The sequence below is a fragment of the Macrobrachium nipponense genome, chromosome 2, assembly GCF_015104395.2.
Source record: "Macrobrachium nipponense isolate FS-2020 chromosome 2, ASM1510439v2, whole genome shotgun sequence".
Taxonomy (NCBI): domain Eukaryota; kingdom Metazoa; phylum Arthropoda; class Malacostraca; order Decapoda; family Palaemonidae; genus Macrobrachium; species Macrobrachium nipponense.
This window is the reverse complement of record NC_087201.1, coordinates 35,044,336-35,062,163: the sequence shown is the minus strand read 5'-3', so window position 1 is coordinate 35,062,163 and position 17,828 is coordinate 35,044,336. Positions and strand designations below refer to the sequence as shown.

Sequence of the window (17,828 nt, the reverse complement as noted above, 5' to 3'; positions counted from 1 at the left end):
TTTTTTTTTTTTTTTTTTTTTTGGCTCCGGAACACTTTATCGACTACTTGCATTTAAATAGAGTTCTGAAATAGCGTAAGAACAAACTCAGTCGCGGGACTGTATCACTGTGCCAAGGTTCCCTCCCACCAACCCGTCCCAAACGTAGGCTAGGCGCGAGCATCTATCAATCAGCTATGGTGCTTGGTGAGGGTGGCAGGATCGACTCATCTCTGTAATTTAACACACACACACACACACACACACACACACATATATATATATATATACATACATATATATATATATATATATATATATTATATATATATATATATATATATATATATATATATATATATATATATATATCTAATATAGTGTGTGTTTGAGTGTGTAAAGCATAGTCTCCGTTGTACGCAATTTCTCCTGAATGCTGATGCACTTGTGGTGTTTATAATAAACACCTTATTCTTATCCTGTCAGTCGACAGTTGTTTCCTCCAACCTCAGGAAAATAGTAATTCTAAAACGTCAACGATAGGGTATAAATGCCAGTGCAGTAATACAAGCATAATTAAAAACATTATAAATAAGTGTATTGAGAATTTCAGTGATGCAATAGGTGGGGACAGATCAGGCAACCTGGCATAAAGCCTAAACAAAATCTTAAGGAAAACCTTGGGCGACCACCGCAGGAGGTTGTTCCACCCTTCAGCGAGACGACCAGAAGCAAGAACGAGCCATCCTGGTGGAATCTTAGGCAGGTCTCCCCAATCTGGCGCTGGGATGCAGCAGCCACACTAACGGATTTTGGAACCGAGGCCGAGTACTGTAGCGCTCGGTTCACATTTGCCAGGCTTGTGGATCACTCCCCCCAGCTGTCAATAGGTTCCAGAATTTACTGATGTTTATCAAAAAGGGTGTGGTTCTGTCAATCTCATTCCTAAAGAAATTGGGAGAAACAAAAATCCCTTTCTTCGGCCACAACGTCTACAGAGGGAAAGAAGAAATTAGTGATAAAAAAATGAGGGCTCACGTAACCAGGTCACGTGAAATTTCCATTTGAGAGAAGTTTTTACAAAATCCGCTTTCCTTTACCTACGGTAGCCTACACATCAAATTCGAATGAAATTATAATTACAGTATCATTTGACCCAACAAACCTAGCCATCACGCTTATCAATTCAGCAGCTTTAATTTGGCAGCATTCGAAGATGATAACCAGTAAATAAGATCGGTTTTTCCATAGCAGTTCTACGAAAAGATATTCAGCAAAATCCAGTATGGTCACCTTACCAAGTGACATCCAACATCATAATTTTCGAATCACGAATTTCAAGTAAAGGGCTCTCATGGTCTGAATTTTGATCGTCAATCGTTTTTTATATCGATCCATAACAAAATTGATCAGTTGAATAATGATAGTAATAATAATAATCTTCCATTAACAACTGTTCATAACTAGCTACAGGATGGCATGTACCTCGTGAGCGTAGCCATTAAATTTAGCAATTTCTCTCTCTCTCTCTCTCTCTCTCTCTCTCTCTCTCTCTCTCTCTCTTCCCGCATCGTCTACAAGTAAAATTCATTTCCGCTTTCCGTTTATGAGGAATTGGAAAGCCCATGATACACTGAAATTAAATATGAGAGAGAGAGAGAGAGAGAGAGAGAGAGGAGAGATGACGAGAGAGAGAGAGAGAGAGAGAATATGATAAGCACTCATAATTAGGAGGGAGTTATTCAGCGAATATGTCTGCATTATGCTAAGGTAATTTTAGGCAGATGAATTATTATTCCAACTTCATTCCACCAAAGGTTACGGTTCAATTATTTTTCATACCATGCCGAGATTCCCCCAATACTGAATACTCTCGTCGAGCGCCATTATAACAACACATATGAAAGCGGTGATGTTGAAGAATGAGAAAAGTCTAATTATGCGCATATTCGTAGATATGTATAAGGTAATTATGCAACACACATGCGCTCTTGCATATGCATATTAATCAAATATAAAAACAGCAAATACTCAAAGAGTATATGAATTGACTATACATAATTTTTGTAAAGATATTTATATCATATGCACTCACACTCCACACCACGACTCAATCGTGAATGAGCCCCTGTACAGAAAACTTCCACATGAGAGACACAACGGATGAACTTCCTGTGCAGACACCTTCCACATAAGACCCTTTATCTAATATACCTACAAAGAAGGCTGAGCACCTGGACACGCACTATTCAACTCTGTCTTAAGAACACTCTTAAGCTTCATGGAAATTACAGTTTTTTCTTCACATCATCCATTACATGGTTTTCTAGGCCTCCCTTCCTTCCTAACACTTCCGTATGATCCCCCTTTACGCAATACTAAACCACCTCAAAATACTTTCATTCATTTCATATTAGCACTTTTACATATCTTCGTATTCACTACTCTTTCAATTATATAGTGATATTATACAAACACTTGATCTCAACAGTCTCAAAGTTTATTATTCCATCTACATTCTACATCAAGACTTCGCTTTCATAAACAGGACTAGGCTCCAAAATCCTTTCTTGTACTCTAATCTAGGCTCCCAAGGACACTCACTCCAGGTATATCTCTAATCTTTTGTATGCACCCACCTACTTTCCTTGGCTATATTCTGTCATTAACTTCTCTCACCCAACCATCACCAATTATATGTCCCCCCAATTCCCAATATGAATAAATTGTTTCTAATTCTTCCACCTCCACTCTCATGTAACACTTTCGAACTCCACCAATAGCTTCTTCAGTTCTCTCCACTGTACTTAATCAGTACCTTATCAATTGCAAACATCAACAGTTCAAAACTTCATTCTTGCACCACTCCATCCACAAATATACAAAACAACTCTGAAGACACAAACTCTCGTCTATATATTCTAATGCTTAGCTTTCCTTCCGTCTTAAACCTTGATTCTTCTTAGGTATTTATCTTGCATACCATATATCTTCAAGGGCATCCACATTGCCAGGCATAACTTTACCATTGATTTTCGAACTTCTCATAACTGTTTCATGACAAAAGAAAAAAAAATTATGCACACATCCTCACCCCTTCCAAGACTTATATTTTCCTTGCTACCTGTCTTACTCACTCAATCACAATCCTACCATACATTAAGCTCTCATAATTTTTACAATCTCTTCACTCCAATTTAAGCCTATATGAAGGAATAATTTCTTTGGGAATTTCTTATTCATCTAAACATCCATTGGGTGCATCCCCACTACAGTAAAACATTGTTTATATATCAAACAGGTTGAAATCACATCAACAAATATAAGTAGACCTAACCTGGATAATTGCCTGGAGCACTGATCAGAATTGCCAGTAAGTCGATAACCTGAACTCAGTCCATTTGTGATATGTTACTATAAGCTACCAATTTGGGTTTATAACATGTCTTGCTGCAGTGTGGATGTATTCTGATGAACTTGATAAAAATTCTGCCAAAAATCTCCCTTTGTGAATTTAATTCTGACATTGTATCTATCCCATTTATACAAGGACAATTTTGTCTATTTCTTTGGATCTTTTCCCTCACCCAAACATACCTTACTCAACTCGGTTAGCTAGTCAATAAAACTTTTACTATTATACCAAAGCATCTACTCCTATTAAACCCAGGATATTCCTTTTTTCAAAATCTTCATTGTCTACTCTTTTTTTCCAAAACAGTCACTTCTATGAGCATTATCAAATTTACCATAAGCACTACTACTCTAGCATCCTTCATTTCTGCTTCGCCTTCACCCAATGAAATAAAATAAAAATGCTCACGTCATCGACCCAAGAGACCAAGACAGAATTAGTCACACATTATCTTCCAATATCTTTTATTCAAAGATCCAATTGCTCATTAATCTGTCTCTCTCCATGGCTCTGTAGAAAAACAAATTTCAGGGAGATTATTATTATTATTATTATTATTATTATTATTATTATTATTATTATTATTATTATTATTATTATTATTATTATTCAGAAGATGAAACCTCTTAATATGGAGCAAACCTACAAGGGCTACTGACTTGAAATTCAAGCTTCCAAAGAATATGGTGTTCATTGAGAGGTGAGGGGAGCTAAAGGGATATACGTAAAAAAGAGATCCCACTTATTAAAAAGGAAAACAATAATTAAATAAATTAAGAAATAGATAAATATGTATTAAAATTCAAGGAGAATAGTTTTAGGGTAGTAATACATTGCATCTTCGCTTGAAATTATGAAGCTGCAATTGCACGACATCCTATGGGAGGTTGTTCCACAGTCCAACGGCGTGAGGATTAAGATTAATGACCTCTGCAACAGGGAAGTTCGACAGTGAGGTACATTTACTGCTTACTGGTGCTACTGATCAGCGAATCTGGTCGCTCTCGGCATTGGGACTATCTGCCGATGGTCCAAGTCATAATTACTGTTAGAATACAGAAACCTACCACCACGAACCACTCTATCTAAAATAGATAAATCGTTGGCTGAACCAAACATCCATATATGAGGCAGTACAAACAATACCTAACTTTCGTGCGGTATTTGCTGATGTGAGTCAGAATTTACACGTAGAATAGTTAAAACTTCAGACTCATCCACCTGAAGGGGAGGACGGGGTAGGAAATCCGACATGATCCGCTCAATAAGAGAGTTTTCGTCTCACTGGAGTTCTGGTCCGGTCTATGTCCCGATTGAGGCTGATGGCAGCTTCATTTCTCTTAAGTGGAGACTTTGCTGCAACCTAATGGAGACTTTACTACACCCACAAGTGTTGCATCATCGGTACACTGAACGATCTTGTTTTCCAGGCCAACAATCATATCACTTGTATACACTAAGAATAACAGTGGACCAAGAACACTACCTTGTGGAACTCCAGACAAAATAGGTTTTGGTTCACTAAAGATCCCATCCACAGTAACTCACTGTTGCCTGTCTGTAAGCACTAAAATATATTTGAATTACTCTGCACTCAAAACCCTTCTCAAGGTTCCCTTGCAAATGGCGACTCAAGTCTAAAAGAGCTTCTAGGGAACCTAATTCCTTCCTTGACTATCAACAGTTGTTCTTTTCACCGATATTTGTCCGCCAATTGAGATGTCTAAAATTCGCCCCAGTTGTCACTATGTCTCCAATTCTTTTCCATACAGAATATTATCATAAAATTGCACCACTGAAAAAGCACTTCTTACATCACAACACCTCTCATCTCTTATTCCCTTTTCCTATATGCAGCCAGAAACATCTTTATGAGAATTTTTTATTACTAAACTCTTAACATTAATGTTGCTGAAAACAATGTCTATGTTGAAAAGCTTTAAAATTCTAGGAATTTCTAAAATCCTTTCATCTTACAGTAATTTGATAATGGTATGCATATATGAAATTCCTTGTAAAAAGTGTGATGAAACATATTACGCACAAACTGGAAAATCGCTTTCATAACGAATCAAAGGACACCAATATATTCTGAGTGTTCAGGGAATTATATTGCTACTACAGCATTCTACATTTCTGAACTATACGCATTTTTTCTATTATTTTATTCGTGCCAGTATATATATATTATATACTATATATATATATATATATATATATATACTATGATGTATGTACTATATATATACTATATATATATATATATATATAAGTATAAGTAATCGTTCAGTATCTGGATCACCATTATTCGGAACTCGACATTGTCCAATACATCTGCACCAGGGACGAAGGCCCCAAAGATTCCTGAAGTAGCGTGCACTAGATATGAAATGACATTTGTAACTTAATGATTGTATATATGTAAATCCCGGTGTGATAACAATTTCATAAATTATAGTCACGTGTTCCAAACGTATCAAATAGCTATCGTGGTGGCGGTGGGTTAATGCCGACGCCAATTATACAATTTCTCTGCTCTCGATGAATAAACAAGTAGACAGATTCGGCATGAATTTATAACTCCCTTGATAGCTTGAGGTTACCGTCGGCTGAAGTCGTTGGAAAATTACTGTGTCGAGTGTCCGAGACACTTCTGCGCCGTTCCACTTAGCACTTAAAAAATCATCTTTTGGTGATATTTTCCCTTCGAGGGTATTCCCGAAGTAGCGTAAATTAGATACTAGAAGACATTTGTAGATTAATGAGTGTATACGTATATGACCACAGTATCAGCGTATACTTCATAAACATAAATGATGTACCTTTAAAAGAACTGGCATGATTACAATAGTAGAGAAAATGCGTAAAGTTCAGAGATTTAGAATGCTGCAAGAGCAACATAATTCCTTGAACATGTTCAATAAGATGACATCAACGATGATTTCATTGAGCATAAATTGTAGGACTTGAATATATATTCCTTAACAACAGAAGTCTACGGGAAGTAATATTCCTCGGATGCAACACCATAAAAAAAAATGTTTAGGAAAATTCCGTTGCTCTTAAATTTTCATTCAGGGAAAATGTATAAGAATAATTCAATGTATAAGAATAATTCAGTATCACAAAATTAAAACACTTACAGAAGTCGATATGGACGAGACTCCTGTCAGGCGACGAAAATATAATAAAATGAGGTAACGAGTAATATAAATAAATAAGAACGTTAAAGTCACTTGATGACAGGGACCACGCTCTGATAGAGAGAATCATCAGACAACTAATGAATCTTAAGTAGATGTTGGGACTTCACCCACGACACTCAGCTACCACAGACAGACAGACAGACAGAGAAAACAAAAAACAGGTCGAGGAAGCTTGTTAGGGGAAGGGAGAGTGTCAATCCCAAGACTAACAATATGTTTTTCCCGCCTCACCTGAACTTTGCGCATCTTTGTGCGAATCGGATTTATTAATAGGCCACTCCACAATGCAAAGCTTATTCTTCCTTTGCCCCATTTCTTAAAGTGAAGAAGATAGAAATGAGGCGATTTTTTTCACGTTCTTCCTTCCCACTACTCAAAGAGTACAAGAAAACATAGAAAATTCGGTTTAACAATATTGAATTACTTTATGAGGAAATTAGATAGATATATTATGACAAATACCAAAAATAATGTCGATTTATTTATGATAGCGAATGGTTCAAGTAAGCAGTTCCTCAAAAGGTTCTAGGAAAAAGTGGAAGCAAAAGAAATATCTAAGCAAAGGGAGGAAAATTGATTATACACAATTTCTGTTACACGTTACTGCTCACAACCAGAAATGACCACCAGAATAAGATATCGACTTTCCCTTCCATTCGGAAACCTGTCTCATGAGAAAGACGTTTATCTCAGCAAAATGCCGGGTTCGATTCCCGCACGTCAGGACTCCTTGGGAATGTTGCCTTCAGTTTCATTGCGTCGCTGCTTAGCTCAAATACGCAGGTTGTAGCAAAGGTCGAGGAAGGCTTGTGATTGGCAGTACTATCCAAAAGTACTTTGCTGAGAGCCGTAAAACTAATGCTTTTTGGAGCCACATATGGCAGTATATCTATATCAATAGCTATCGATCTATCTACCTACCTATCTATCTATCTATACACACACACATACACACACACACACACACACACACACACTCACACACACAATTCAAAATAAAGTGAACAGAGTACTTTATTTTGGATTGCTCCCGCCCTCGTCTTCCTCACTTGTCGGGTGTCTTCCAAAATTTGGTTTCAAACTGTCTGTAGGTTCGGTTGTAAATTTCCATCACCACGTATTAATCTTCTGGAGGTTGATTTATATATAAAGACGAGCATGCGTTTATGTATGTATATATGTAAGGAGAATTTTTGGTTAAAAGGCTAATTAAATTTATTATATTTTATAACAAACTGTTATTCCAGCGGAAAAAAAAACAGACATGCAGCTTTACTTTCATTCACACATACAACTAAATATATAATATATATAATATATACATAATTTAATATATATAATATATATTATATAAATATATATATGATATATATATATATAATAACTATATATATACTATATATATATACTATATATATATATCACATAACATAGTATATATATATGTAATTAAATCCTTCTGTTAAAAAGGATACGTCTCAAGTATAAAAGGCTCATCAACACACTCTGGTTTAAAGCTAAGGACTATATTTCGGTGGACTAACTTCCACCCTCATCAAGGGTGGAAGTCAGTCCACCGAAATATATAGTCCTTAGCTTTAAACAAGAGTGTTTTAATAGGCTCTTTATACTTGTGATATATATATATATATATTATATATATATATATATATATATATATAGAGTATATATATATGTATATAATGCATATATACATAAGCATAAATTATATATATAGTATATATTCACATATATATATGCATAAAAGTATATACATACATATATAAATATTTACTTATGGATAAAGTACATATATATAAATACGCACACATATACATATTATATATATATATACATATATATATATATATATATATATATATATATATATATATATATATATATATATATATATATATATATATATGGACATACGCTTGTGAAACCGGTGAAACCTAAAAATACTCAAAATGTTGAGCAGTTCTTCAGTAGAGGGTTAGAAGTTATCATGATGCATTCAGGTAAATAAAAACAAATTGCTTCTTTCGACACAAAAGTGGTTGGCATCACGCTAAATCTTTTCTAGCGAAGAGATATCGATAACAACTAACTAACGTACACACACGCACAGACGCATAAAAGGTTTGCATCTCATCTACATTTTAGCTGTATTGCAGATATCGACAATGATGAAGGGAGGTCATGCACATGCGAAGGTTGGGCGGCGCAAAAGCGCCCACTTCCTGGCACCCTGCATAACGGCATCGGTGGCGTGCGCCGGCGACTGGACAATTCATGCCGAGCGAGAATTCAAAGGTAATCTCACAACTGGCTTCATTTAATAAACTGCCATTATTTTATTGCCTCGTCTTTTACATGCCTCGAGCTCTTCACGTCAGGGTAAATATATCATACATACATAATCTCGTTATGAAAGTGGACGTCATGGCAGGAAATAAACAATTTGTTTGCTGATCGCGTCTCAGCAAATCGACAGCCTTCAAAAGACTGCTCGACCAGGCAACAGAATCCTAACTGAAAGCTAAACGGGCCTCGCCGAGAATAGTCAACAGCCGTTTACAGTTTATTAAGAGAAACGAGTCGGGACACGACAGCGCATCTCCACAGCACGTGACGGACGCGGAATCGCCGCAGAGCCCGAAGGGAGGAGTCTTTCAGCCTCTCTCCTGTGAAACCCGCCCCCCCCCCCCCCCCCTCGATCGCTGCCTCCCTCCCTCCCTCCCTCCCGGAGAGGGCGAGCAGAAGTGGCACAGAAACCACTGTCTGCTTACCGTGCATAAGTGGTTCGCAGAACCGTTCAGTTTCTTAACCTACACGTCAACGTTGAAATCGAACCAGATCACAAGGCAGTTAAGAGTCAGATAATGATCCTCAGGCATCGTTTACACTCAACTCATTTCAGCCCTTCCGTGAGACCATCTACTGTCACCAGGAGACTTTTCTTTGAGAAAAATAAATAGTTTTGTATTTAATCAGGATGCCAGGTTATGACACATATGACAGACGAGTCAAATAACATCCACACCGCTCAGTGCGTCACACAGAAGCTTACTTCCTTTAGTAACGCGATTTTTCAGTATATATTCGGGAAAATTTAGCGTAAGATAATGAAAGAAATGAACAGATAGGAGCACCGTATGCTCCCTTGCATGGTTTAATAATTTTATATAATACACTCCGATGAATAATTACGTAACAGAATCTAACCTAAAAACGTACACTTACACATATATATAACCATTAAGTTACAAATGTCTTAAATATCGATTCACGCTCCTTTAGGAATATCCCCCCCCAAAGGCGGATTTTTTACGTAATAAATGGAATGGTACTGAAGAGGCTCGAACACTCGACACAGTACCTTAGTGATTACTGTAGACTGGAGTCGCTGGAAAGGTAATTTCGAGTGTTCCAGACTTTGGCACCATTCCATTTATCACCTTAAAAATCGGCCTTCGGTGATAATTACCTTTTGGGGATATTCCCGAAGTAGCGTGAATTCGATATTTAACGACATCTGTAGCTTAATTGTATATAAATCACGGTGTTATAAAAAAATTTCATACACACACACTTATATATATATATATATATATATATATATATATTATATATATATATATAATATATATATATGTATATATATATATATGTATGTATATAGTATGTATAGTATAATATATATATATATATATATATATATATATATATATATATATATATTACGGAAGATCCGGAAATGTACCATGTGCACAGAGAATATTGCGCATTTATTTACGTTTTATCCACATATGCCAACAGACTTGCTATTTTCGACGATTGTGAGGCAGAAGTCAACAAAAGTATAAAATTAGTGATAAAGTAGAAAAAAAAATCTACATGAGTTAGGTTTTAAATACGTATTTATCTTCGCAAAGAAAATTTTCACTATATTGTGACCACTAAATTAATAGATATATGCGAGATGAATGGTATGTTCTTCGGCTCTATGAAAGGTTTTGAATTAATAAAAAAATCCTACCACTTATAAAAATGAGGCACCGTAAAACTCAACCTATGAAGGACCGACCTCCTCATGCTCTCCATTCAACCTCCCAGTTTATATGTTAAAAATGATATCGTTAAACTTCTGCTCTTAGAGGGGAAGCTGCTTTACCCAAGAAGCTGGTCTCGCTGGCTACCTTTACTTAGCCTGTTACTGTCTGTTATATTAAGTTATATTATATTATATTATAATAATGTTTGGTCAGTCGAATATATCATTATAAGGAACCTTGTTTTCCCCGACAGAGCATCAGACTTGAGTTGATTTTAATTCTGTTCCCTAAATCCGCCAAATTCACCCTGTTACAAATGGTAGCAAGCCTACTCATTAATTTACTGTTGTAAACGATCTTCGAATCTGAAAGGTTGAAAAAAAAAGACTCCACGAGCGACGCCAAAATCCGTGTGATGGAGACCATTGCTTCATTCATAATTCTAAAAGAATAAGGATCAGCGAGAGCAAGAGTTTCCCATAATTTCTCCTGGCCATTCTCCAAAATACTTAAAGCTAAACGGAGAAAGGAGTTTTATGACTGAACTGGAATATTAAATCCACCAGCAGCCGAATCGATAAGAAATTCACAACGGTGGGACCAAGAAGCTTGTTTTTGTGACAAATTTCTCAGCGTGATACATTCAGAATGCAAGAGAGAGAGAGAGAGAGAGAGAGAGAGAGAGAGAGAGAGAGAGAGAGAGAGAGAGAAAACAAGGTTACACTGACCATAAAACACTAAAGAGAAGAGATTTGTACCGCAGCGAATGGTACAAAATCTTAGTAAAAGCTGCTTGGAAAACAGTTTTCAATAATCCCTAAATGGGGGCATTCACTTTTGAAATTTACTAACTACATGTTATGGCAAGCTGCGGCTGTCGTTGTGATTGTCAGAAACACCCACTGAGGACTGGAGCTATTTAAATCCTCAAAACAAATTTGGGTATTACTTATGTTCATTTTCACATGGTTTCATACAAAAAAAAAAAAAAAAAAAAAAAGGATATGTACAGGATGATCTTCTAAACGAAAAGAAAACTCTTGGCAATTCGAAGGTACTATTTAAGTTTTGTTAAAGCATACCCTCATAGCTCAAATTTTTATATTCAAATTTCATTTCTTTAAGAAAATAATCTAACGTTAGGTCATTGTGCTTAAATACGTTCGTGTAGATGAATCTTTCGTAGGAGTGGATAATCATAAACACAAGCCCCGAATTACACGAGCACCGAATTTTCCAATTTCTGGAGAAACCAACAGTGAATGAAACATGATGATATTATAATGTAATGAGAGACTTTACTTTTATCGCCCGTAGTCGACTTATTTTCCGGGAAGTATTTAATTAAAGACCATAGAGTCGCTGATTAGATTTGACTTAAACGAGGAACTGCCTTTTCCATGGATCTGATCAATTCTTAATCTAAACGAGAGCCTGATCACAATGGGAAGGCAGGAGGCAAGAAGGCTAGTGGTTTGCTTACAGGAGGCAAATCCATCCCATTCCATCAATGGCTAATCAAGCACTGATTAATCCTGCTGCAGGGGTAATTCAGTATTAATCTGGTCATTTCAAATTCTTTCTTTCCTAATAACGAACCACAAAGGCATTCCATTTAAGGCTATTTCAAAATCATCTTCATTTTCCACTTTGCAATAAATCAAACAAGCTTACGGGTTTCCTAGTGTAATTAACTATTGGTCCTTTATTTTATTCAAACAAACTGACTCGCACATTTTATATACATTTTGTGGGAATATATATCAGATATGCGTCCCTTGTAAAGGTTTCATTGATGTATCTCTTAAGTAAACAGTATTTGAGGCGGTCTTAACCAAGTTTTAAATCGTGAGGAATGTGATGACGGAAATAATCACTTTAAAATTGCTGCAAATGTGGAAACGTCGCTGTCATCTAAACTGAACATAATTGATAACGGTACCAGTGCAGGAACTTCGATTCTTATGAAATTTCAGACGATAAACCAAATATCAAAACCGAAAGATCAATGAGGTAAGTGTGGTGGAAGACAAAAAAACTCGAGTGCAACTAAATATATTTTCTATTATTTAGTATCGGGTATGTCTCCAAATGCTTATTTTTCTGAATTCATTCTACAATCCAGACTATATGTACACACACACACAAATATATATATATATATATATATATATATATATATATATATATATATTATATATACATATATATATATATGTATATATATGTATATATATGATATATATATATATATATATATATATTATCTTAATACATACATGCATGCACACATGTATGTATGTATGTATGTATATATATATATATACATATATATATATATATATATACATATGCGTGTGTATGTGTGTGATTCTGTACGTGCATGAAAGCTGATTTTCTGGATCATGTTTCTGGATTATGTTGTTCATAAGTTGCCTGACAAAAAATTAATGAGAGCGAAACTTGGGGGAAAATCATTTCAATCATTTCCAGAATTGACGGAGGTGAACTTGTACTTCACCTGCCTCTTCAAGCAACCCCTCCCCACCGCCCACCCCACAACCCAGTTATCGGTACAACCTAGTGTAAGTCTCCCATGTGGGTGTAACTCTTATGCCTTGTGGATGAGTTCAGTCAAAGACTAAGGGGCCTCTCATTAGAGACAAAGCAGCAATTATGGATATGCTTTAGATGGCTAAAAGAGGAACCCAAATCTGTCCCGGCAGAAGTTACACTTCTAATTCATAACTGTTGGAGGTGAACCCACTGAAAGCGGGAATGGATAGCTCAAGGATTTTGCCAAGGAATGGACGCTAAAGGCAGAGGTATGATCGTCATTGGTTTAGAGGAGGGTCATTTACAAGGATTTTGTGTTATGATGTTCACTTACTTGCTGATTTTTTCAACAAACCAAGGGGTGAGTCATTTCCAAAATCTATAGGATTCGGCGCTCCTCTATATGCTGATAGTCCCATTCCATTAGCCACATGATAATTATGTAACGTGTTTTGGTACAATATCACCAACTGTATTCAGAAACATTAACGTACCGTTGTTTCCCTTTCAGAGGTCAAAATTCAGCAATAAGGTGATCTTGTCTTTAATTATTTTAGTTTTAAAATTACATTAATCACAGATGGAAAATCGCTGGATAATCGAAGAAAAATTAAGCGGGAAAAAGTCGTCCGCTGATCATGAAGGCACAGATAACTAATTAAGCTGGAACAGGTGGTCATTCATTTGTGATTCCTTTGAAGGTAATCTATTATTTCTTGGATTGAGGGGTGAAAAACTCCATTTCAATTATATCAGTATAAAGTACGTCAAGGCTCAAGCACACACCTGAGCAGCACCGATGGCTAAATTACTTATTGCTCACTCAATCTATTATTCAAGTCAAATTTCTCGCATCCGCAGTGGATTCTCTGTGGTGGGAAAGTTCACCTGTGAATTAAACTTCGTAGAAGTTAAATAAAAATAAATAAGAATAAGAAGGGATTTGGTGCTACACAGTGGCACGTTTGTGTGAACATCCGGTGAGAGAGAGAGAGAGAGGAGAGAGAGAGAGAGAGAGAGAGAGAGAGAGAGGACGCTGGGATCTCATCTTCCCCTCTTATTCATTAAGTTTACGTGAATGCTAGAAGCATCTCTCTCTCTCTCTCTCTCTCTCTCTCTCTCTCTCTCTCTCTCTCTCTCTCTCTCTCTCTCTCTCTCGTCTTTTGGGCGTTCAAGCTATAATCCTGTATCGTTGGTTGCAGAAAATATATTATTCCTTGGAAAAGAAATGGGGAACCAACCCCAAGGATCTTTGAGGCTGACTTTTCTCTGCCTGATAACTGATATCGTTCGCCACTTCAAACTGAATTTGCTCTTCTTCCAAGGGCATTAGAGAGATTCTGGAAAAGACGCCCTAATTATTATTATTATTATTATTATTTATTATTATTATTATTATTATTATTAGTGGGCACAATTTCCAGTGTCTAAAATGATGACAATTGTTCCAGGTCCACAATAATATTGCATGTGAAGTATAAAGTCTTTATTAGATAATAAAAGCTTTCGAACCTTATACTAGGTTCATCTTCAGTCAAGATGACCCTAGTATAAGGTTCGAAAGCTTTTATTATCAATTAAAGACTTTATACTTCACATGCAATATTATTGTGGACCACTGGAACTATTATTATTATTATTATTATTATTATTATTATTATTATTATTATTATTATTATTATTATTATTATTATTATTATTATTCAGAAGATGAACCCTATTCATATGGGACAAGTCCATAGAGGCCGTTAAATTGATAATGAAAGCTTCCAGGTAATATGGTGTTTATTCGAAAGAGGTAATAAGAAGTAATGGGAAATACAGAAAGAGGAGATTAGTTATTAGAAAAACAGATAAATTAGGAAACTGATAAATAAGAATGGTGAAGGACATCCAAGTTTTAAAAACAGAGGATTTTGTTCTTACGGCTTGCTAGATGAGAGGAAATTAGGCAACATGGCGCCAGTTTACAAGGGATGAATTGAAGGCGATTGCAACAATCCAGTCTCCTACTTCCTGTGACCACTTAGGCTGTCAGAAAGTCGATCTTCGCTCCCTTTTGTTAGCACTTTCGATCTGCTCACGTGTTCGCTGACGGGTAACAGGTAAGTTTTCATTAAAAAAAAAAAAAAAAAAAAAAAAAAAAAAAGAAAAAAAAAAAAAGAAGAAAAAAAAGATACTTCTTGTTATCATCTTTCAAATTAATCGATAAACAACCAAGACAACCGTGATCGTGAATATGGTTTCAGCGCTGTGTAAATTCATTTCAAGTGTTGTCTTTGACGTAGTTAAATATACGCCTCCTATCGATAAACTTAGTCACTATCAAGTGATCATATTTGCAGTTTTTCAAGCAACCAACAGCGGATATTTGTCGGTGGCGCTTTTGGTAAACCTGGCTCTATCTCATCATCAGGCGTGAAAAAGGCAAGAGTTTCTTGGACTTTTGATGCTTCTGAGCTGTTATATATCTAGAAAGTAGATTATGCAGTATGTAAGCGATGCAGTAGGTGAGTCCTGATGTGAAATAATAATTTTAGTATGTCTTTGCTTCAAGATCATCTCAAAGTGATCTCTGTGTGTGCTAAATTGTACCCCAGTGCTCTACTATGATTGATAGGAGAGATGCGTATTGCTGGGTTGCAACTTGACTGTGGAAAAAAAGAAAAAAAAAACTCACTGTGGGTAGACAGGGATGAATGTTCTAACTCGTGTTCGCTCAGCAGTAGGCCCTCAGGCAGAGTCTGACCATCGCTTTCAGGTGCCGTCTGATGATGACAAGTCCACGTCCCCGATAACTGCGCTGGAGAACAGAAATGTAGCTTTAGTTAATTGTGATATAAGTTTTTATATAACTGAAAATGGTTTTGATAAGGGTAACCATGATTAGAACAAATAGGTTCCTCGATTGAATGACAATCTCGCATCTCACTTAATCTCTTTCTCTTCCCCCAAGAGCAGAAATCTTGAGAGAGAGAGAGAGAGAGAGATTAGAACCGTGGCGCAATGTCTTTGAGAGGTAAGCTGAACTTCTTAGGTTACAGCGTTTTCGTAAAAATATGCCTTAAATAATCGATGTGAAATTTGTTTTAAAAATAATCTTTGAATTTTAGTGAAAGTCAAAAGATTGCTACTAATAGCATGGTTTAGATATCTATTGTATGTTCAAATGGTTGTGTAAACTGAGATTTTGTGAGTCCACCCATAACATCCTAACAAGAGACTGAATAGGTTTGTGTAACATAAATTTGAAAATGAATGGATAGAATAAAAAATATTACTAAAGTCTGAGATGTTTGTTGGTTTGAAAGTGAGCAAAATAATTTTAGGGAATTTTCCATTTCCAAGGTAAATTTTACATCTAATTGCATGGTTCTTATAAGATAACCCAGATCTTTGTTAATTCTAGAAACTCTACTGTTAACTAAATTTTAAATAGTCATTAATCTTTTTCTTTCAAAATATTTGTAAATATTCATGAGTACAGGAAACTTCTTTGTCCCAATTCTATAAAGAAAATTTTTTACACAACTTTTGTAAATAAGAAATATACTCCGACGCAAATATTGATGCAGTTATCTATAACTAGCAAACAACTATCTGTACCAAGTACTGGAAGGCCATTAACTTGTAAGGCAAGCTTTCACATGACAGAACAAACAAACTAATAATATACATACATAAACAATCATACAAGCCAGAACAAAGCGTGATCCGACCTCCAGCTTACTCGTGAAGCGGGTTTTCCCCTACCACATGAATTGTAAACATATTCCTAACTTTTAACGTAAATTAAAACGTGCTAGAATCTATGGTCAAATAGAGCCTCTTTCACCAACGAAAGTTAAAATAAATGCGCTATATTTCTTACTATAAATAATTTTTCTGTACTGTTTAATATGCATATTATTAATTTTATACATTTTCATTTCAATAAATAAATCATAAATATCCTATCCTGAAATTCCCGTATCTTTAACTAAACACGAAACGCATTTTTAGGCTCTTCCATCGACCTTTCCTACCACCACAACAACAACAACAACAACAAAGTAGATTGTAGGCTGAGAGAGCTTGTAATAAGGCTTTGCTCTTTAGTGGTGATGACTGTAAGTGATGGTTTATCTTGAGTTATAGCTCCCTTTGTCCCTTTGTAGGAGCTGATGGAGCTGTTGTTTACTGCCATAAAAATAAGGCAGGACTTTTGGCTCAAATCTTTGTGAGCAGTGTGAGTCCTTGCTTTACCTCAGTCACGCTTTCCCCATATATATATATATATATATATATATATATATATATATATATATATATATATATATATATATATATATATATAATCATCTTTTCCTATAACTTGTCTCTTTGCAGGCTAATTTCCCTCTAGTACCATCCTGGGTTTATAGTTTGTGGACTCATAACTTAAGGGTTTTCATCTGAAGATTTAGAGAGATAGTAGAACAAAGCTGCAGACTAATTTTTGGGGTAAAGACGTAAGAACGTTAAGTGAAGTTCTTTTTTGGAAAATAAGTCATTGAAGATTTCAAAAGAAAGGATAGGCTACTTTTCAGTGATCGTCTCTATGATTTCTGGGAAAAAGGATGCCACCACTTCGAC

General features: G+C 35.7%; 1 protein-coding gene across 3 annotated transcripts in view; it reads right to left on the bottom strand.

The window, feature by feature from the left end:
• The window catches only part of LOC135220526 (protein bric-a-brac 2-like), a 485,115-nt gene that overhangs the window by 275,198 nt on the left and 192,089 nt on the right, over nucleotides 1-17,828 (bottom strand). For 2 of the 3 annotated variants that reach the window (XM_064257703.1, XM_064257706.1), the window contains exon 2: nucleotides 15,891-16,017. The gene's annotated coding sequence lies outside the window, so the exon portion shown is untranslated. The remainder of the gene's footprint in view (nucleotides 1-15,890; nucleotides 16,018-17,828) is intronic. The other variant, XM_064257704.1, reaches the window with a different exon arrangement.